The sequence below is a fragment of the Mercurialis annua genome, linkage group LG1-X (assembly GCF_937616625.2).
Source record: "Mercurialis annua linkage group LG1-X, ddMerAnnu1.2, whole genome shotgun sequence".
NCBI classification, from domain to species: domain Eukaryota; kingdom Viridiplantae; phylum Streptophyta; class Magnoliopsida; order Malpighiales; family Euphorbiaceae; genus Mercurialis; species Mercurialis annua.
Window position 1 is genome coordinate 39,698,060 of NC_065570.1, and position 24,307 is coordinate 39,722,366.

Below are 24,307 nucleotides of genomic sequence, written 5' to 3' on the forward strand. Positions count from 1 at the left end.
AATGGAATCTGGAGTTGACTATTGCTTAGAACACTTCTAGCTCAATACTCCTTCATTATAGATAAATATGAATCCGAAGATAGACCTTCTATCATCCATATATGATTATTAATCAGAATCTGTAAAAGTGTCTACTTAAAGATTTTGTTCTCCATTAGTTAAGACCATATCTTTAGTTCTCCACAAGTACGAAAAATATCCTTAACAACCATTCATTGTTTCCACAACCGAAATTGGATTGAAACTGATTAGTCCCACTAACCGCATAGACAATTACTGGCTTAGTATGCATTGATGCATACATCAGATTACCAAGTGCCGAAGCCTATGGTATCTTAGCCATATTATTTCTTTCGTTGGAAGTCTCGGAAGACATTCCCTTCAAAGAAGATTTTCATGCCTAATTTGTATCAATCCTCTCTTAGAACTTCCATATTTAACTACTTCAATATCTTTTCTAAGTAGAGCCTTTAGGGGAAAGCAATTATTCTCATATATCTATCTCCATAGAGTCTAATACTGAGAATTTAGGCTACCTCTCCGAGGTATTTGATGGAGTGCGTATTGGATAAACCAAAATTTTACAAAAGTTAACATTCCGATATTATTATTGATTGGTAATATATTATCTACAAACAAGATCACGAAATTGAGTTTGCTCCCACTAACCTTCTTGTATATATTGGGGTTATCATCGTTTCAAATAAATTCGTAACTCTTTACGGCTTTATCAAGACGAAGATTCTCTTCCATCTAATATGGATCATTTTAGCTTACACGCCTTGGAACCTTCTTTGGATTCAAAATCCTCGGCTTGTTCCATATAGATATTCTCCTTAATTTAACCATTAAGGAATGTGGTTCATACATCCACAGGTAGAACCACATAATCTAAATATGTAGCTATGGTAAGAAAAATCCGGACGGACTTAAGCATGGCTACCAGCGAGAAAGTGTATTCACAATACGACTTCTTGTCTCTAGCGAAACTCTTTCACAATTAGCCTAGCTTTAAAGGTCTCCATCTTTCCATTAGCACAAATTTTATGCTTGAAAATCCACTTATTCCTTATCAGTATAATACCTTCGGATGGATCGACTAGCTCCCAAAATTTGGTTACTATACATGGAATCCATTTTGGATTTTATCGCTTCAAACCATTTTGAAGAATCTATATCACATATAGCTTCCTCATAAGTACAGGGATCAACACTTGATGTTTTTCTCCATGACTAAACAACTCTTGTATATCATGCCGGAAAACCATATCTCTTCGATGGACGAGATACTCTACTTTTTCTTCGAGATGTTATTGTAGATACATCTTTTCCTAACTTTGGCTTTTAGTGGATTTAATAAATTTTCATTGATTCATTCTTTTGTTGGTAATTAGATGACTCCTCATCTAATTCTATATTCCTTTCTTAGTCTCCCTCTTAAATAAACGCTTCATCAAGAAAGACTACCACTGACAAACAGCGATTGTTTGTACAATTAGATTGATTTTTGATTCCAACTAGATGACTCCTCATCTTATTCTATATTACATTGATTTTTGATTCCAACTTCATCGGATATCAATATCTTGATATGTTATGAACATCCTCAAATCATAATATCCTTAAGACTTGATTTCATACCATATCTCATAAGGTATCTATGGATCAGATTTAGTTGGAATTCAATTTAGAATTTCATTTACGGTAAGAAGTGCATGACCCCATAACTATATGGGTAAGTCAGTTATAGCTCATTATTGGTCGTATCATGTCCCACAATGTACGATCCCTCCTTCTTTACAGACACACCATTCAACCATGGTGATTTTAGGAGTAAGTTGAGAAACAATACCACATTCCATTTAGGAACGTACCAAATTTCGCACTCAAGTATTCTTATCTTTTCGATCACATCGAAAAGTCTTAATACTTTTTTCAATTTGGTTTCCTACATTCTTGAAGTCATTTGAACTTTTCAAAATCTTCACGTTTTTTCTTCACAAGACAAACTTAACATATCGTTATAAATCAGCGATGTAGGTAATGAAGTATAAATACCTACCTTGGTTCGTTTCTGTAAACGTACCAAATACATCACTATGTATAATTTCTTAAACGTCTTTGACTCTACCATTTTGTCTCACAAAGGATGATCATGTCATTTTGCCTTTAAGATATGACTCACAAGCCGAAAGCGATGCAGAATAGTGATTGCCCAAGATTCCCATCTTATCTAACTTGATAGGTCTATCTTGCGCAATTTGTCCCAGTCATAAGTGCCAAAGTTGTTCAGTGGTTTGATAATTTATGGTATTTATTTCCAAAACATCTTTTGTATTTAAACATCTTTATTCGAATAATAAAGACCATTTTGTACATATCCATACCCAACTCCGTATTATAAAACATAATACTACAAACTTTCTTTGTAGATAGAAAATCAACTACTAAATTTGTCATACAAATTTGGACAAGATATTTCTATATATGTTGGGTAAGTATAAAAAAACTTGTTTAAGTACAACTTATGTTTATTTTAAGGAAATTAAAGTTGATCCTATATTTCTTGTTGCAACGCTTGCGTCATTTCCGAACTTTAAGATTACTTCATCATTTTCTTATCATTCTCACTTTTACTAAATCCGTAAAGGATAAACAAATGTTAGAATTAGCATTGGTATTAAATACCCAAGCTTTTAAATGAGCAATTGACATTGGAACATGAGATAGACAAATTCTTGATGGAATTGTCGTTCCTCTCGTCATTGCCCTTTAAGTATTCACAATACTTAATACAATTTCCATTTCAATGTCATACAGTTTGACAAATTTGACCGAACCGCCTTTCAAATATACCAAATATTTCCGGCAATGACTTATAGTGTCCTACATCTTAAAAATGAAAACATTTTTCTTTGTTAACCGATGTGCATTTTTTTCACAATAGTCTTAGAGGCATATCTAAATATCTAATCAATCAAAAAATAATTTTTAACCACTAGTCAATTAGTATCGTGAATGTCACTTTAAAGGATTATATTTAATCTTATTATCCCTTAGCCATCAAAGATCTCTAATAGTATTCATGTTATTTTGCATATTTAACCATAATGATTTGGTCTTTATCAAAATGGCCTCCCACTATCTTTTTCAAATCCTAGACTTCCAAAATAGGAAACGTAAATCTTTGTTAGAAAATATTTCAAGCAGGTGATTGAATTCTTATAGTCATTGTTCTTTCCCTCAGGTACGTCTAGTTGCCGTTATTGGGATCACAGTGTACTACAAGTGAACAACACTTGTTCATCATATCTCATATGAGGTTCAATCATTTCTGGCTCCTAATGCTTTCACATTCAGATACCCATTGTCGTTATTGGGTTTCCACATTAGTTAAGTTTAACCCATTAAAACAACTAAGATGTATCAATTTAATAATACACGACTCAGGTACTCCTAATTGTCATTATGTCACGACCCGAATTCTCGAGCCGAAACAGGCGCTAAGGAATGGGTGTGGTAGCACCAAAATCCGTAGCAAGACTAACGATACAAAACTTTTTTTCTTTTCAAAACTGTTGTTGTAAAAACTTTATTAGTTTGTTTTCAAAAAAAGTGACAATATAAAGGCTATAAACTTAACGAACTATACCTGTTACAAAAGTTAAGCTACTTTATAAACATAGTTATATACCTATACACATATCACAGTGCGGAAAGCCATATATACAACAACTAGCTATGTCAGTTTAACATACACAACTGACTTCCTATACTTGAAAAACAAGGCCTTACAAAATAACATATACTATCACGACCCGATTTCTATCCTGAAACTCGTGTCGAGACCGGCGCTAGGAAATGGAATGGTTGTTCTAAAACCCGTAGCAAGCCTAGGAAAAACAGTAAAAACTTTTCTCGTTTAGAAAACATTAAATGTCTCAATCTCTTTTCACAAGTATTTGAAAACCTTTAATGAACGTGTAATCAAATCCATGTGATTTCATTCCTTGACTCAGGGTAGTACGCGTACACAACACGTACACCAAAATAAACCTGTCCAGAAAACAATGCCAGCGGTGCAAACCAGTTAACACATCAAGTAACCAGTTAAAGCATGTCAAACAAACATAAAGCTTTTATTGAAACCAGGTTTCTTTATAAACAACTGTCAAAAGCCCTTTTTTGTGTAAAACATGCTTCTGTCCCAAAATACTGACACTAACAGTAGTTTCATATCACCAACGAGCTGTAGCTCAAATGGTATAAGCGCTAGACAGCAAATTGTCAAGGTCGTGGGTTCAATTCCTCCCACAAGCGCTCGCCCTCCTCCAATTATAAAAAAAACAGTAGTTTCATATAAGAGTTAAAACATTTACAAATGAACTACTGTGTGATGATAGAACTACCCTGCACCTCTAAAGTGACCTTTATATAATTACAACTTCCGGGAAAAGAACTGGAAGTCTTGTCACGTCAAAATGTTATTTACCTCTGAAAGGGAAATCAACGGGGGTAAAAAATGAGTGAATTCACATAGATACTTAATGTTGGTAAAAATACGCAAGAGTGCATAGCTAACAAGTAATACAGACTGTGAAGTCCGGATATCGTACCCACAGGGAAAGCTACTAAAGACAACCAGTTAGGAGACTCGATTTATATAGTTGAAAAGATATTTTTGGTTTCGTTAAGTAAATTAAAAGACAAAATTAAACTAGTGTAAATTAATAAACTAAAGCTAAAATTTAAATTGAGGTTTAACAAATATGGGTAAAGCAGGGATTATTAATCTTCGTTATGTTGTTTATTCAATTCAGGTTATGGACTGGATTTTCTACTAAGGTTCGGACTAGTCGAAAACACCTATAATTCTCTCTCGAGCAATTACAGGCAAAAACAAAGAAGAAACTAGTAATAAGCTAATTACTCACTCTCGCACAATGATTAACCTAATTACTAATCAATTAATTGTTTATGAAGTAAATCCTATGAATATGCACTCGTTAATTCACTCTCGCGCAATTAACTCCTATGTTCTTAATTATATTGGTCTATTCTAATTTTACTCTCTTGAGCTAAAACTAAAACACATGTCATAGACTAAGTGATCAGTTTAGGCTAAGCATTAAGAACAATGATTAAAACATAGAAAGAACAAAAACCCATAAAACTGATTTGTTTAAACATACATAAATCCCATTAATAATCCCCAATGAAGGGTTTAGCTGCTCATATTCAAAGTAAACTCAACATTAATGTAATAAGACTCCATAATTTCTCAATAATTATCGTACCTTGGTCGACAATAATCCTAATACAATAGTGTAGAGAATCTATAATACAAGCTAAAACGATGAATGAACAATGAAACCTATGCTAAAAACAATGTAAACTAATGTCTAATGTTGCGAACTAAGCGAACCCTTCCTTCAATGTCAAATGCGGTATTTATATGTCTTTTGGCTCAGAGAATGACTTCAGGTCGAGTCAAAGTGAAAACCTAGAAGTGCCCTCGAGTTGTGTGGTGTTTGGAGCTGAATATGAACATTTTTGTCTTTTTAAATCGTAGTCTTAGCAAAGTGCACGAACGTGCAACAAAGTGCACGAACGTGCATATTGGCTTCTCAGCAAAGTGCACGAACGTGCACAAAAGTACACGAACATGCACCCTAAGAGAAACCCCGTTTGTTTAACCATAGTTAACACTATTGTTTATGCTCACTTGTTTAACACAGGATGAATTGTGAACTCATAATGTCACAACCATCTTAACTCTTTGTAGGGTTACCAGGCTGTAAATTGAATTACTAACGCCATTGGACTACCCATTAGGTCTAGGCCGCTTTGCAAGCATATGGCCTTAGGACCAAACTATCATACAACAAGGTCCAGTAATTTATTAATACCAGTGATCACATGGTCCTATTGTTGCCCAATAGATAGCACATTCCAATTGATCTATATCTGTTTCAAATCGACTCTATGCAATGCAATTTCAATCACATTTTGAGTTATAAATGTTTCGGCATTAATATTCATAAGTAAATATGAGAACTCACAAAACCGTTATCCACAAAACAGTTTTCGAACGCCCTCTACCCCTCTGGTCCAGTAGCTCGCTTGCTCGTCGGATCTAGTTAGAAAACAATTGTTAAAACATAATTGAAATAAGAATTCTAACTCTAAGGAGTAGACTCGATAGAAATTACTAGACATATAATGTATATAATCTATTCTCGTTATCGATATCAACTTATAGTTCTCCAATTATCAATCATTTTGATTAATAAAGGACCTAATTAAAACATCTCTATGTTTTAATTAATCGAACTCCCTTAATTGTCCAAGTCCTTTTTAGTTCTTCAAACGTCATGGTTCGTGTTTCAAAGTCCTTTTGGTTCTGTATTGAACATACCGTTCAAATTTGTCCGAACCTCGTCGATTTGGAGCTCGACATGCGAAAACACGTCGGAAGTGCGCGCTGGCGCAAGCCCCTGTGCTCCCGCAGAGGACACTGTGCGCCCACACAGTTTCCCTGTGCGTTCGCACACGCACACAGTCTCTTCGAGACAGTGCGCTCGCACAGCCAATTGTGCTAATGCACAGTGGCTCTGCTTCACGCACAGTGGATGTACTTCACGCACAGCCACGGGAATTCCGTTCCCGGGCTCAATCCGACCTACTTGCAATCCAATTTCCGGTTCAAAATGCGCATTCATATACCAATCAACTCAATGTCGCAATCGGAACGTAAAATCAATACGTATATGTTTGATTCGATACGGTAACCGTTATATATTCAAATGTAATCTAATTTCTATAGTTACGAATTTAAAATAACGGTTGTTACTTCGATTAATAACGAATTACCGAAGAAATTTGAGTTAGAAATGAGAAATTGGATCAGAATCGGCGAACGTATCGTCACGCGCCTCTAAAGCTAAAAAATTTTGGTTCTCTGATTCAAATGAAATGTTCATTTGAATTGAACATATATATACTTTGGCTAAAAGCTAGACTAGTCCTTAGAGATTCACGCGTTACTTTAGCCCAAATTCTCAAATATATGTCTGCAACTAAAACGGACAACGAACTCCGAATTTTATAAAATGTTAACCATGAATTTCATAATTCGTAAATAGAATGAAAACGTAACTTTTATTCTCACGGGACCTATATTTTATTTTTAATAAATCTTTTAAGATTTATTAGGGCTAAATTAGACCCAATTAATAAAATTTCTATCTCCAAATCCTATAAAATTTTAGGAGTAATTTCTTATAAATATTCCGTGAACATTGATTCCTAAAATATTCACACGGGACTTATAAATTATTTTAATTTATAAGCATTTCTTAATTCCCATTAATTAAAATATAAATATCCAAATTCTATATTTTAACTTATAAAACTATTTTATGTTTCTACAGTACTATAAATTAAATTTATCCTTAAATTTAACTTACGTACTCCCGATCCTATTAATTATTCCTTACGTGGAATCGTCTCTTTTCGAAACAAGAGTGGGTCCCGAGATAATTCAGTGAACCCATAGCCCGAGATAATTTGCTGAACCCGTAGCCCGAGATAATTCACCGAGTTACCCAAATAGACCTAGGTCCCGAGAACATTCACCGAGCCAGTAGCCCGAGATAATTCACCGAGTTTATCATACGATCTATTTTCAAGATCCTCTTTATGAGGTACAAAACACAACGACTCCTTCACTTTCCATTATGAGCCACATACTTTCCATTCTACATACATATTCATAGAATTATAGACCGTATTGACTCTGGTGATCATACAGCCTATTGACACCCAATAGGTAGTTCGTTTTCTACGGATCATGCACAAGGTATAATCCTAAAACTTTTGGATATCCAACCACAATTCTATACTTTAAAGTACTTACACAATATTATGGAATAATAAGTACTTTATTCAAAATTATAAATTCTTTATTTCAAACTATACCAAATTCATGCCTTTTAGAATAAGGATTTCCTCCTTATACAATGCACACTACTCAAACTATAATTGCCGTCTAATTGACGGTTTCATAATACTACACTTTCGGATTATAACTTACTTATCACTTGAATTAAGTGAACGTATGTTATAATTCAACAGTTCTATATGCATTCTATCCTTTTCGTATAATCAACTCACATACTTTTTTTATCAAAACGTAGCTATCTTTATTAATTATAACATATATTATCTTTTTCATAGCAAAATACTAGTTTCTAAAGTAAGTTGTAGAAACTAGAACAATCATAAAGCATAGAATTTAATATCAAAATATAAATACGCGAGAGTAATACGGAACTTACCTCGATAGCTTCAAAAGCACAAAAGAAATAAACTGAATTCGCGGTCGAATAGAGCGCTTAGTCCACTATTTCCCAAAGCCACAACTTGAATGATCTATACATAATAATATAGCGTTATATTCGAGTTTCATATTCAAATAAACATTTTAGCAAATCCTAGGTATTCCATTCAAGTATTCAAACTTGAAGTTTTTACACTACGTCCTTATTTTTAATCATGCCTTCCTAAAACACATTCTAATCAACTTGACTTATCATACCGACACTTTATCAACCAAGCTATCTATCCTTTCATACCTTAAGCACAATTAAACACATTTCATCAATTCCTTAAATCCAATTATTTATCAAAACCTTTAACTTTTAATTTCATCTTCTACAAAGCAATTTACTCAATTTCACAAAATTGTCAAAATACCAAAATCATCAAATACGTCAAAGCTCATCGGAATTGGACTAACTCCGGCGAACCCCATCGGCCCCCAACGACCAGCTGGTCTGCCTCGCCATGACTTGTCTGACTTGTCTCCTTTTCAAGCTACCAGGCTCCCCCCTTCAACCTCCAAGCCATCACAACTCATAAACACTTAAAAACTATTGATGAACTAAATTTCCATATTTTTAAATTCCCTTGAAACCCAAGAAATTGAGTTGCAAACTCTTTTAAACTCACCTCAAACTTAAAACCAACACCCATAGACCACTAATTAATCACCAATTGCATCAATTATTGAAATTCATAAAAAAAAACCCTAACTTTATCAAATGAATCTATAGCTTAGGGTTTAAGCTCTTACCTTCAATTTCTTGCTCCTAGATGATAAGGGATGATGAATTGATGATTAGCTAGGAGGAAAATCTTGATTCCGTAAGCTCTTAAAGATTGATCACCCTTCCCCCATTTTCTTTCTCTTTTGCGTGGTGAGAGCTGAGAGAATGAGAGAAAGATCGTTCTGATTTTGGATTAAACAATTGATAAGGCAAAGATGCCACTTTAATCCTCTAACTCTTTTAATATTATCAATTGGATTCTTAAACTTCCAATTATTCATTTAAGTCCAAGTTTAGGGGTTAGGCTTGCTAATCCTTATGGGCTAAATCCAATCTTATATCCTTAGCCCCTTTTTCTTTTTAATTGTTAATTACAACAATTAACGAAGCATGTCGATTTTAATTCCATTTAAAATCGATTATAAGAGAATTCAGACTCCATTTAATAAATCCATAATATTTAATTATGGCCTTTTCCGAATATTTTATTATCTATCGAATATTTCATAAAACCATCCTTAAATATATTTAATAATAATATTTTCCAAATATTTTTATTTTCTTTAATTACTCCAAGTAACTTGGAATATGAATATTCAATAAATATATTCCGCCTTAGCGTTCTTATTTTCACTTTATGGAATTTTTCCTTAAATTCCTGTCATTCTTGTTTTAATTATTTAAATATTAATTCCTTATTAATATATTTAATAATAAGCAACTTCACGTTAAAATTATATTTTCTAAACCATTTTTGGAAACTACCTTGTTATTGCCCAATTATAATATAATAATGCATATTATACTTTTGCCAAAGGTACGGGGTATTATTGTTGGCGCAGCGGGAGGCGCGGGTCCGAATCGTATATTTCAATTCAAAATCGAAATTCCAACAATCCGGATCCTAAAGTTGATCATATCAACAACAAATGGATCGTCGTATCATTTATTAATTAAAGCACGCATCTAGGAATCGTAAGAAGAATACCTATGTCGATTCTCCAACGATTCTTGTAGTCCCGAAAGTACGGCGACCTCAAGCTCGTCCACACGAGTATGCGTCCGATTGAATCCTCGCCTTGAAGTAATCCTGCAAGAGTTCCTCTTGCCGAGCAGCCCTAAGCTCAAACTCTCGCCGCGATCACTACCTTGCTCGGATGTATGAAAAACGTCGCCAAGTTTTTCCCGTGATTGATGAATACTTGAACTCCTTCAAGTGCTTTCTCTCTCTACAACTTTGTAGTGAGATATGTGTTGTGTGGTGTAGTGAAATGAGCAAGGACATGCTCTATTTATAGGTTAGAGCATGTCTTAAGAATGCAACACCTTGCATGCTAGGTGTCACACACCAAGCAAAGGTGTTGCCACCACATGACACCTTTCATGTGGTGACATCACATAGGTGACATCATATAAGTGATGTCATCATATGACATCACACATATGACATAGGCTTATCTCATTGCATTATCCCCATGACATCATCATTCCATTAGCTTATGATTAATGATTTAAGTATCATTAATTACACTAATTAATTACTTAAACCTTTTAATCATAAAACTTGGTTAAAATATAATTAGGTTCCTACTAATTTATAACTCTTATAAATTAGTCCCTAATTAACTTGGACATAGTACAATTACGTTCTTACTAATTTATAACTCTTACAAATTAGTCCCTAATTTGTACTTGTTTTTCATCTTAGATTAATTTCCGAGATATGCTAGTATCTATATGAAATCGATCTTTCGTAAACTCAATCGGTTGCACACTCTATTGTGTGTGACTAACTAGGTTCACATCTATATGGCAACGAGAGACATAAGAAACGCCTTTCTTATATTAAATAATTAAATCCCATTTAATTATTAATTCTCGTAGATCGAGAGTGACGTCTAGCAACATATCACGACCCCCAAATAGAGATGAATGTTTCGATGCATTCTTTTTGAACCAATGTTCATAATTACCGTACACTCAGAATTCCCTTCATCTTAGATTCCAATCTCGACTAGTGTCACGGTTAAGTCAAACACTGTTTGTCTTGATCATATGACCTCATCTCTCAGTTCTAGTTCTTGATAAATATGACTTACTTAGACTTCCACTAGAAACAACTTTCTAAGTAAGTCATATACACCTGCGCAGGTTTTATCATCCATCAAGAACAATTCGAGGTAGCATAGAATCTTGTCTCCGTTCATCCAGAGTGATGAATCCTTTCTAGGTTAAACCCCTATCTCCATATACAACTAATTATAGCCAACACATCCCGCGGCCCTAGCTCATGAAAGATCTAGGGTTAAGGAGTATCAAACTCTAATCACCTATATACAAGATAGTGTCACCGCAAGTCAAAGGACATATGTACAATTATGAACTAGATGACATTAAATTGACTTTGATGAATTACCATGTATAAGTCATCTAGCGTCACTTATTCGACTCACTCAACACCTTGAGTGTCCACATGTTTATTCTGATCCCCATCAAGTAGTATGAGACTCACTACTTCCTATAATTAGTAACTCTTTACTAATCAGGAGAATAAACAGAGGTGACGATCTTTCCGGGATAATGCGATGCCCTTATTCTTAGGACCCCATCGATCGTGAACGGTTATTTAGATCACTTGTATAATAGAATCTGTCACTCATATTCTTAACACCTTAAGAATAGATTCTATCACAATGTGATAAGGACAATACGTAATAAATGAACACTTAGTTGATGAGACACTTAGTTCAAATAGAACATATATATCTTTGCCATTGGGATTAATTCTACAAATATACATGATCAAATGGCCCTAGGGCACATACTACTAACAATCTCCCACTTGCACTAGTGCCATTGACAACTATAATGACTCTAAGTCATTATAGTTGACTCTAAGTCATGTAAACCTTAATGACTCTAAGTCATATAAACCTTACTGACTCCAAGTCATGGGCTTTATTAGTGGGTTAGCCGTGTTATTGGCTAATGCTATCTTTTAGAGAAACAATTTTCTCTTTCCAACAATTTCTTTAGATAATATGATAATGCCTTTCCTTATGTTCGGATAAGTTGTGAGACCCGGTTTCCTTTGCTAGGGCAGTAGCACCATTGTGGTCGCAGAAAAGAGGAACTTTCGACTTAATGGAAGAAAACCGTACTTAGTTCAGTTATAAACTAATTTATCCAAACACCTTCTATTACGACATCTCATGTCATAATATACTCGGCTTCTATAATGGAGTATGGAGTTGATTCTTGCTTAGAACACTGCTAGCTCACTACTCCTTCATTATAGATAAATATGAATCTGGAGATAGACTCTCTATTATCCATATCTGATTATTAATCAGAATCTGTAAAACGGTCTACTTAAAAATCTCGTTCTCCATTTGTTAATATCATATCTTTAGTTCTATAAAAGTACTTAATGATACCTTTAACAACCATCCAATGTTCTCAACATAGATTGGATTAAAACCGATTAGTCCCACTAACCGCATAGACAATTTCTAGCTTTGTATGTGGCAACACATACCTCAGACTACCAATTGCCGAAGCTTATGGTATCTTTTCTAGATTCTTTCTTTCTTCAGAAGTTTCGGAAGACACTCCCTTTGAAAGAAGAATTTTATGCCTAACTAGTATCAATCCTCTCTTAGAACTTCCATATTGAACTACTTCAATATCTTTTCTAAGAAGAGCCTTTAGGAGAAACCAATTATTCTCTTAGATCTATCTCTATAGAGTCTAATACTGAGAATTTAGGCTACCTCTCCGAGGTCTTTGATGGAGTACGTATTAGATAAACCAAAGTTTTACAAAAGTTAACATTCCGATATTATTATTTATTAGTAATAAGTTATCTACATGCAAGATCATGAAAGTGAGTCTGCTCCCACTAACCTTCTTGTAAACATTGGGTTTATCATCGTTTTTAATAAATTCGTAACTTCTTACGGATTTATCAAGACGATGAAACTCGAAGCTTTCTTTTCATCCACTAGGGATCATTTTAGCTTACACGTCTTGGAACCTTCTTCGGATTCAAAATCCTCGACTTGTTCCATATAGATATACTCCTTAATTTAACCATTAAGGAATGTGGTTCTTACATTCACATGTCTAACCACAAAATCTAAATGTGTAGCCTTGGTAAGAAAAATCTTGATGAACTTAAGCATGGCTACCCGCAATAAAGTGTATTCACAATACAACTTCTTGCCTCTAGCAAAAATCTTTTGCAACAAGCTTAGCTTTAAAGGTCTCCACCTTTCCATTAGTACCAATTTTACACTTGAAGATCCATTTAAACCTTATTGGTATAATACCTTTGGATGGATCGACTAGCTCCTAAAATTTGGTTTCTTTATATGGAATCCATTTCAGATTTTATTCCTTCAAACCAATTTTGAAGAATCTATATCACATATAGTTTCCTCATAAGTAGAGGGATCAACATTTGATCTTTTACTCCATGACTAAACAACTCTTGTTTATCATGTGGGAAAACCATCTCTCTCTCCAGTGGACGAGATACTCTACTTAATCTTCGAGTTGTTAATGTAGATACATCTTTTACTAACTCCGGCTTTTAGTGGGTTTGATCAATCTTCATTGATTCATTATTTTGTTGGTAACTAGATGACTCCTCATCTAATTCTATATTCCTTTCTTAGTGTCCCTCTTGAATAAACGCTTTATTAAGAAAGACTACCACCGATAAACAACGATTGTTTGTTCGGTTCGAATATAGAAACAATATCCTAAACTGTATTTAGGATATCCAACATAATCTTTCCATGATTGATTTTGATTCCAAATTTATCGGATATAAGTTACATGATATGTTCCGAACACCCTCAAATCTTAACATCCTTAAGACTTTATTCCATACCATATCTCATAAGGTATGTATGGAGCGGATTTAGTTGGAATTTGATTTAGAATTTTATTTGCGGTAAGAAGTGCTTGACCCTATAACGAGATGGATAAGTCAGTATATAGCTCATTCTTGATCGTATCATTTCCCACAATGTACGATACGTCCTTCTTGACAGACGCACCATTCAACCATGGTGTTCTCAAGGAGTAAGTTGAAAAATAATACCACATTCCTTTTAGGAACATACCAAATTCTGTACTCAAGTATTCTTCCCTTTTCGATCACATCGTAAAGTATTAATACCTTTTCCAATTTGGTTTTCTACTTCATTCTTGAAGTCATTTGAACATTTCAAAATCTTCATGTTTGTTCTTCATAAGACAAACTTAACTATATCGTGATAAATCATCGATGTAGAAAATGAAGTATAAGTATCTACCTTGGTCCGTTTCTTTAAACGTACCATATACATCACTATGTATGATCTCTTAAACGGCTTTAGCTCTACCTCTTTGTCCCACAAAGAATAATCAGGCTATGTTGCCTTTAAGATACGACTCACAAATCGGAAGAGATGCAAAATCTTGATTGCTCAAGATTCCCATCCTATCTAACTTGTTATGTCTATCTTTTGCAATATGTCCTAATTATAAATGCCAAAGTTGTTTAGAAGTTTGATTACTTATGGTATTAATTTCCAAAACATCTTTTGCATTAAACATCTTTATTCAAGTCATAAAGAACATTTTGTACATATCCATACCCAACTCCGTATTATCAAACATAATACTACAAACATCCTTTGTAAATAGAAAATCAACTACCAAATTTGTCATATAAATTCGGATATGATATTTCTATATATATTGGGTAAGTACAAAAAAACTTGTTTAAGTACAACTTATGTTTATTTAAGAAAATTGAAGTTGATCCTATAGCTCTTGTCGCAACGCTTGCGTCATTCCCGAGATTTAAGATTACTTCATCTTTTTCCTTTATTTCTCACTTTTACTAAATCCGTAAAAGATAAAAAAATGTGAGAATTAGCATCGGTATCCAATACCTAAGCTTTTAAATGAGCAATTGACATTGGAACATGAGATAGACACATTCTTGATGGAATTGTCGTTCCTCTCGTCATTGCCCTTTAAGTATTCACAATACTTAATACAATTTCCATTTCAATGTCTTTTGTTTTGACAAAAGAAACAATTTCTTTTATTGACCAAACCGCCTTTTAAATATTCCAAATATTTCCGGCTATGACTTATATTGTCCTACATCTTAACAAACGAAAACACTTTTCTTTGTTAACCAATGTGCATTTCTTTTTCGCAATAGCCTTGGAGGCATCTAAATATCTTAATCAATAAAAAAAAATGGTTTTAAACCACTAGCCGATTACTATCGTGAATGTCACTTAAAAGGATTCTATTTAATCTTATTATCCCTTAGATAGCAAAGATCTCTAATTAGTATTATTGTTATTTTGTATATTTAACCATAATGATTTGGTCTTTATCAAGATGGCCTCCCACTATCTTTTTCGAATCCTACACTTCCAAAATAGGAAACGTGAATCTTTGTTGGAAAAGATTTCAAGTGGGTGATTGAATTCTTATATTCATTTATCTTTCCCTCAAGTACTTAATGCTATTCTTGGGATCAAAATGATATATAAGTGAACAATTACTTGTTCATCATATCTCATATGAGGTTCAATCATTTCCGGCTCCTAATGCTTTCACCCTCAAGTACTTAATGCTATTCTTAGGTTTCCACATTAGTTAAGTTTAACCCATTGAATCAACTAAGATGTATCGATTTGAATAATATACGACTCAGGTACGCCTAATTGCCTTTCTCGCCGTATATTATATCGACTACACCCGTAACATCTCATGCTTTACAATAAACTCAACAACATCTCTTGACGATATCATCTCACCCCTATGTATCCATAGCCGACAAGATGATAACTCAAAGCGTGTTAGTTTATTGCTCCAATGGAGAGCCATTGATAAACAATTTAATGATTAATCAATATAAACTTAATCTTTTAACTTTTAGGAAGATTTCTTAGGGTTTTTAAGTTATTCAGGTCTCACTAAACACACAATACATTTTAGCATGCATCTCATACATATTAAAGCTAAAATTAATCATGCAATCACACATGTATGATCATGGACTTCCTAGGTCTCATTCTTTAGCCACAAAAGAATGAGCAAACTATTACATATCTCGGAAATGATTCTCTAATCATTCACTATGTAATATCTGCTTTCTTTAGGTATAGAGGAATCGTCCTAGAACCTCCGAAAGCCTCAACCGATCGCTGATCCTCGAAAAAAAAAATTTATTTTTTATTTTACGTTTTTTTTTTTTTTTTCGAGTCGGAAACTTTTTCCCCGGTTGTAAAACCCCTTTTTCAGCATTTCGGTTTTTACGAAAAAATTTTTTTTTTTTTTTTTTCTTTCGGGCCGAAAACTTTTTCCCGGGTGTAAAACCCGTTTTTCAGCATTTTTGTTTTTTATGAAAAAAAAAAATATTAATTTTTTTTTTCCGGTTTTTTTTTTTCGGGTTTCGCTTTTTCCGCATATTCCGTTGATGACAACATAATGCACAAGCGAATCACGTATTGTGTTAAATGATCACATTAGAAAAATTCCCAGGATAGATTGGAGGGTCACGAGCGGACCACTTAAGTACCAATCTCCTAGACAGAATTTATTCAAATGTAATTAATATCACAATAGCGTTTGTTCATCTTGAAAAAAAAAAATCCCTCGGAATTATAAATTACATGCCCAATAATAATTCCTAAGTCCATGATTATTTATACATTTATTCAATCGTAAAGCGTTAATACTCGATGATACGGTGGCTTTGATACCACTGTTGGCGCAGCGGGAGGCGCGGGTCCGAATCGTATATTTCAATTCAAAATCGAAATTCCAACAATCCGGATCCTAAAGTTGATCATATCAACAACAAATGGATCGTCGTATCATTTATTAATTAAAGCACGCATCTAGGAATCGTAAGAAGAATACCTATGTCGATTCTCCAACGATTCTTGTAGTCCCGAAAGTACGGCGACCTCAAGCTCGTCCACACGAGTATGCGTCCGATTGAATCCTCGCCTTGAAGTAATCCTGCAAGAGTTCCTCTTGCCGAGCAGCCCTAAGCTCAAACTCTCGCCGCGATCACTACCTTGCTCGGATGTATGAAAAACGTCGCCAAGTTTTTCCCGTGATTGATGAATACTTGAACTCCTTCAAGTGCTTTCTCTCTCTACAACTTTGTAGTGAGATGTGTGTTGTGTGGTGTAGTGAAATGAGCAAGGACATGCTCTATTTATAGGTTAGAGCATGTCTTAAGAATGCAACACCTTGCATGCTAGGTGTCACACACCAAGCAAAGGTGTTGCCACCACATGACACCTTTCATGTGGTGACATCACATAGGTGACATCATATAAGTGATGTCATCATATGACATCACACATATGACATAGGCTTATCTCATTGCATTATCACCATGACATCATCATTCCATTAGCTTATGATTAATGATTTAAGTATCATTAATTACACTAATTAATTACTTAAACCTTTTAATCATAAAACTTGGTTAAAATATAATTAGGTTCCTACTAATTTATAACTCTTATAAATTAGTCCCTAATTAACTTGGACATAGTACAATTACGTTCTTACTAATTTATAACTCTTACAAATTAGTCCCTAATTTGTACTTGTTTTTCATCTTAGATTAATTTCCGAGATATGCTAGTATCTATATGAAATCGATCTTTCGTAAACTCAATCGGTTGCACACTCTATTGTGTGTGACTAACTAGGTTCACATCTATATGGCAACGAGAGACATAAGAAACGCCTTTCTTAAATTAAATAATTAAATCCCATTTAATTATTAATTCTCGTAGATCGAGAGTGACGTCTAGCAACATATCACGACCCCCAAATAGAGATGAATGTTTCGATGCATTCTTTTTGAACCAATGTTCATAATTACCGTACACTCAGAATTCCCTTCATCTTAGATTCCAATCTCGACTAGTGTCACGGTTAAGTCAAACACTGTTTGTCTTGATCATATGACCTCATCTCTCAGTTCTAGTTCTTGATAAATATGACTTCCACTAGAAACAACTTTCTAAGTAAGTCATATACACCTGCGCAGGTTTTATCATCCATCAAGAACAATTCGAGGTAGCATAGAATCTTGTCTCCGTTCATCCAGAGTGATGAATCCTTTCTAGGTTAAACCCCTATCTCCATATACAACTAATTATAGCCAACACATCCCGCGGCCCTAGCTCATGAAAGATCTAGGGTTAAGGAGTATCAAACTCTAATCACCTATATACAAGATAGTGTCACCGCAAGTCAAAGGACATATGTACAATTATGAACTAGATGACATTAAATTGACTTTGATGAATTACCATGTATAAGTCATCTAGCGTCACTTATTCGACTCACTCAACACCTTGAGTGTCCACATGTTTATTCTGATCCCCATCAAGTAGTATGAGACTCACTACTTCCTATAATTAGTAACTCTTTACTAATCAGGAGAATAAACAGAGGTGACGATCTTTCCGGGATAATGCGATGCCCTTATTCGTAGGACCCCATCGATCGTGAACGGTTATTTAGATCACTTGTATAATAGAATCTGTCACTCATATTCTTAACACCTTAAGAATAGATTCTATCACAATGTGATAAGGACAATACGTAATAAATGAACACTTAGTTGATGAGACACTTAGTTCAAATAGAACATATATATCTTTGCCATTGGGATTAATTCTACAAATATACATGATCAAATGGCCCTAGGGCACATACTACTAACAATTATATTCTTTCCTCCTTATAAAAATTCGTCGTCAAATTTTCATATTACTTTTTTTTTGTATCCAACAGTTTACTTATTCCTTGACACTAGGTACTTGACCAATTTCTGGCTTGAACACCGACACCCGAACGCTGTTCAAGTATTGACCTATCACTTGAGTCATATCTTATGGAACTTTGCCAACAACTTCCGTGTCGATCTCAAGTCCAAAATAGCGTTCTTTGGAATCAAAAACTGATCCTTAAGTAGCCTCCTTAAACTAGCCTTTAGCATTGTACTCCTTTGCTACTTCATGAGCTTACTTAGGTATACACCTCGCCTGCTTACTTAAGACATGTCTTCTTTTCCAAGATTGGTTCCGGCTTGCCATCATCCTTTCCAACATGCCATTTCCGCAAATAGCTAGAGACTCTCACAAAAATTATTTCAAACCACGTTCGAGTTTATCTCTAAAATGGCAATCGTAGCCACTTGTGGCTATGTCTAGATTCAAATCTTAAATCCAATAGATTTTTCCTAGCCTTGACTATTTTTGATATTTCTTACTTCTTTCCTTATCGTCTTTTTCTTACTTCATCTTATCGTAGCTATTTGCCTCGATTGTTCTATATCGTATCTTATCCACCTATTACTTTGTTCGTCACATCGTTGCTAATAGAATTTACTAGACTTAGAAATCCATGTTCCTATGTTTATCTACACCTTTTTCTTGTACGACTGTCGACTTTTGCCATTACGTTATCACTTCACGATGAACGAGCTTCATGCTCTTATCAAACCCTTTCCCATAAAGGCATATAATCTTTTCGATCCTTACGTGGCACTATATCCATCATGATATGTGCTATCAAGTTTCCCTCTTATGCGAGGTTACCTTGCCACATTCTTACTTTTAGAGTTTCCTGTCATAATAGGGTCTTATCTAGACACCTTCTTTCTTTAGGGGTTTGTTTCATACTGAGGTCTTATATACATATTCCTCGATGTCTATTATCATAGGTTCTAATTGTCACGGAATTCTGTATCCGAAAATTTTGCTTACAACTTTCAAATACATCAAATACTTTTTTTTTTCTATTTTTTTCTTTTGCCGGCATTTTCGATTCTTTCTATTCTCAAAATAATCATCGAAATCATTTTATTGATATAAAAATTCTTTTGTAAAATTGTGCATACAGAGAGATGATGTCTCTCGTCACTAAAGAGTTGCAATTTTCAAACCACTTTTGTTTTCAATGTATATATATAATGCATGGTCTATTTTTTAAAGAACAATTGTTTATATATAGAAAGTACATATACATACTAACATTCATATGAATGTGATCGTGATTTGAATGACATGCCTTCATGCAAACGTCTGAGCACAATTTGCACTTTAAAATCACAAAACATTTTCACAATCATAAGCTTGTAAGTTTAAAGGACTTTAAAAGTTCCATGACATTCTTATTATCTTTTCTTAAGCCAACTCTACGTATTATGTTGGGTCTTTCTTTACTTAAGCATTCTCGTCACTTATTTGTTTACTTTATGGCTTATTATCTTTATTATTAGTCATTAACCAAGCTATGGCATATGACTCACAATTTCACATTACTCTTTTCACCATAATCTTTAAGAAACTTACACTAAGTTTCATAATTATGATCTACTTTGCTATCAAACATCATACATTATGAATCCTAGCACGATTAGGTTATGCTTTTGTTTACTAGGTTTCATACAAAAATCACTTAATCTTTTTGACTCTACCTAACATACTTAGGTACTTTATGTTTAAACTTCTACGTTTAGCTTTTGCACGCATACTATCTTACTTACTTACATTTATCACATCATAACTATAAACATATCATCACACACTATACACGTATATAAGGTAATACCTGGTGATGCACGGTTAGGTGCATTCGGCTCTTGAGCCGCTTGGTTTCCTGCATCCCAATGTACCGGGAACTCTGATCTATCGCGTCTAAAATAGAACGGACGAATAGGATCGTCATTCCACTTGCGATCACTCGCTATCTTCTCAGCTCTACTTACCACTGATCCGTATGACTTGTCTGGAAACCCTGTCAGCTCACTGAATTCTGGTCCTAAGCCTCAAATGTACTGACGGTTCACCTATGTGTTATTCATGTTAAGTTGAGGAACCGCCTTCACCATTCGGAGGAACTCACTTGAATACTCTCCTATAGTAAGCACACCTCTAGCAAAGGTAATTAGCATCATTTGGATGCTACTTATGCGCACTTGTGCTTGACTCTCTAGTCGTGCTCTCTCTTCCCTCAAGGTACTCAACCTATGTGTCTCACCCCTAAAACAAACCCCAATGTACTACCTAATACTCGGAACCTATAGAAGTGTCCTCTGATGGATCCTCTTCTATCTCCACTTTTTCTTCGAACTCCTCAGCTTCCTCTGCTTCCGGTAACTCCTCTTCTTCCTCCTCCATATTAGCATGATCATCTACATGCCCATTCTCTTGTATTTTCGGAGATCCCTTATTATCAGCTAACCAACCATTCTGATTCACTTCTGGCATCTTTCGTTGCCATTCACCATATGGTTAGGTCGGTTAAGAGGTAATTCCTCCTCTCCAGGTAGAGCATGTTCCCGAGCCCTCCTAAGCCCATGCATGCTGTAGCACAAACACAAACGATTCCACGGGTGAGTTTCTATATATACATAATCAGCACTCACACACGTCTACACCTCACTGAACACATTGCACTCAACACTTAATCACACAAATCAACACTTAATCACACAAAACACATCATCAAATCACCTTAGGACTTAACAAGAATAACCAACTATGGTTCAAGACGCTACTCTAATCTTAGGTGTTGCAATAGTTCACTAGATCTTTTATAAAGCAATGGTAAACTGGACAACTGCTCTTATTCCACACTTGTCACGACTCGAATTCTCGAGCCGAGGCTGGCGCTAAGGAATGGGTGTGGTAACACAAAAACCCGTAGCAAACCTAACGATACAAAACTTTTTCTCTTTTGAAAACTGTAATATCCCGTGTTTTCCCGTCGATTTCCGATGAGTTTCTGATTAGATTTCTGGTTCGTTTGCGAGTTTGGGTTTTGATTTGTGGCCCTAGCTCGAATAAGTTCATTCTTTGGGCCATCTCGTGCACCTAAAGCAAACACTGTTGTGTTTTCCAGCAGGTGCACGATCGTGGAGCTTAAGTGCACGATCGTGCACTTGCTGATCAGAAGTGCCCGAACGTGCACACCAACTGCACGTTCGTGCAATGGCGCTGTCGGGCAGTTTGACAGGTCTATAAATAGACCTGTCACGTTTTCTTCTATCTTTCTTTCGCTCGTTTACTACAAACCTTAGCCATCTTGTAACCCGAAAACACTCTGAGATTATTTATTCCAAATCTCTTCCTTTCGTTCATGAATTCTGGTATCTATTCGATTCTCTTTTCTGCTATGCGTTATTCTTACGATATCGCTATTGTCGTTTCTAACTTATATCTCTATCGTTTTAATATCAAACTGAGGTGGGTTTGCTCGTTACATCAGTAAATTCCATTCCCTTCAATCCTTAAGCGTTGAACCTTATTCAGTACGTAAGTTTTATCCGTTTAGACGTCACTACGGTTTATTGCTTTGTTTATGATTCTGCCGATTTCTAAATCATGATGGGCATGCATATTTCTGTCCTTAGGCCCTATATCTCAATTGTGGTCTGAGCTTTCATCTTTGAATCATCAAGGCTCCGTTATCTCGACTGGTATGTCCAATCCCTTAAGTTTTTACGTTGTCGTTTTTTATTCTGCCGTTGTGTATTGTTGCTGCCGTTTATTTGTTTCATTGACATTGATGTTATCTTGTTCTAGAGGCCATAATCTGATGGTTTTTAGCTGATAGGTTGTTGTTTAGTTTGGCATCATTGTTCGATTCTTTCCGATGTTAATCCGACGAAAACTATAGTTGTATTATGTCTTGTTGTTGGCTGTTGTACCTTCTTTCATTGCCGCCATTTATTTTGAGTTCTATGGCCTTTGTATATTGTTGATTGTTTATGTGAGAATTGATAATTGTTGGGTTTGATTTCGTTGTTAAGATTGTTGAGTTTCATTAGGTGTTTTGGTTTGATTTTCATTCAATCTTTTGGTTGCATGAAAAGCTTATGGCTGTTCATATGCTTAACTTGAAATACCCTGATTTCATGATTTTGAGAATTTGGATAATTACGGTGTATTCTTGTGTTGGGTTATTATCAATTAATGAAACCGAACATTTAAGTATCAAATTGATTTTAATTAATGATGGTTTACTCCTTTGAAAATAATATTGCTTTTGGAGTATTATACATTGGCATATTATTTTATAATTTTTTATCGGGATAATTACTTGGGTAATTATTGTTTGAGAATTTTTGGATTGATATGTCAATGTGGCTAAATTGTAAACTTACCTTTTAAAACGTTTCTTAACCTATTTTAGTTAAGTATTTGGTTGTAACTTGGGTTACTTGAATTTAAAGCTATTGGGTTCCGTTTTCATTATGGTCTATTATTTTATCAAGATTATTGTTCTTAGAATTATAAACTGTGGTTTATATTTTTGATAAATTATTTGGGTCGGGCTAGACTTGGGTCGCCCGACATGTGAGGTTAACTTGGTAGTTATTGGTAACTCGGCTAACCCACTATTTGGAATTTAAATTTATTTATTATTTAATAAGTATTTAAATAATATTTATCTAAAGGGATTTTAAAGCTAGAACTCGATAGACTTGACTTGTTTATAGCTTATTATTAATTTAGAATTGTGATTACTCTGATTGGCTTTACCTTAACTTGTTGATTGTGCTAGTCCTATGTGGTGTCTAGTACTCTTTAGAGTTAGGGTTTGTTTTAATAATTACGTATATTTGTTTAGAGTCGTCGACCGTTCCTTCTTTGGAGACGAATCAAGATTAGATTGCTTGCCAGGTTATCACGTGGATTAGCAAGCAGTGAGTTTATATCTTTATTTACCGCTTTATTAAGGAATCGTATTTTTTTCTATATATATATTGTATAAAAAGCTTTCGAATTGTTTTTAACATTATGGATTTGATTTGGAACAGGCTACTCGATGGGCATCATCGGGACTGCGTGCGCACCAGTATGATCATATGGTATTGAGGTAGGTTAGAGATACGTCTCGCCTTAGTGAGGGCGCCGGTGGAAGATACGTCTCCATGGACTCACATATTTATTAAATTACATTCGGGGATCGGTTATGGAGATACGTCTCACTGACACGACAAATGAATTTAGAATTTTGGTTTAGAGTTTCGATTATTAACCATAATGAATAAATGTTTTATAAATGTTTTTAAAGGTTTTCTAACTTAATAAATGTAAATGGTTATATGAACTCATCTCAGTATATCTGACTCT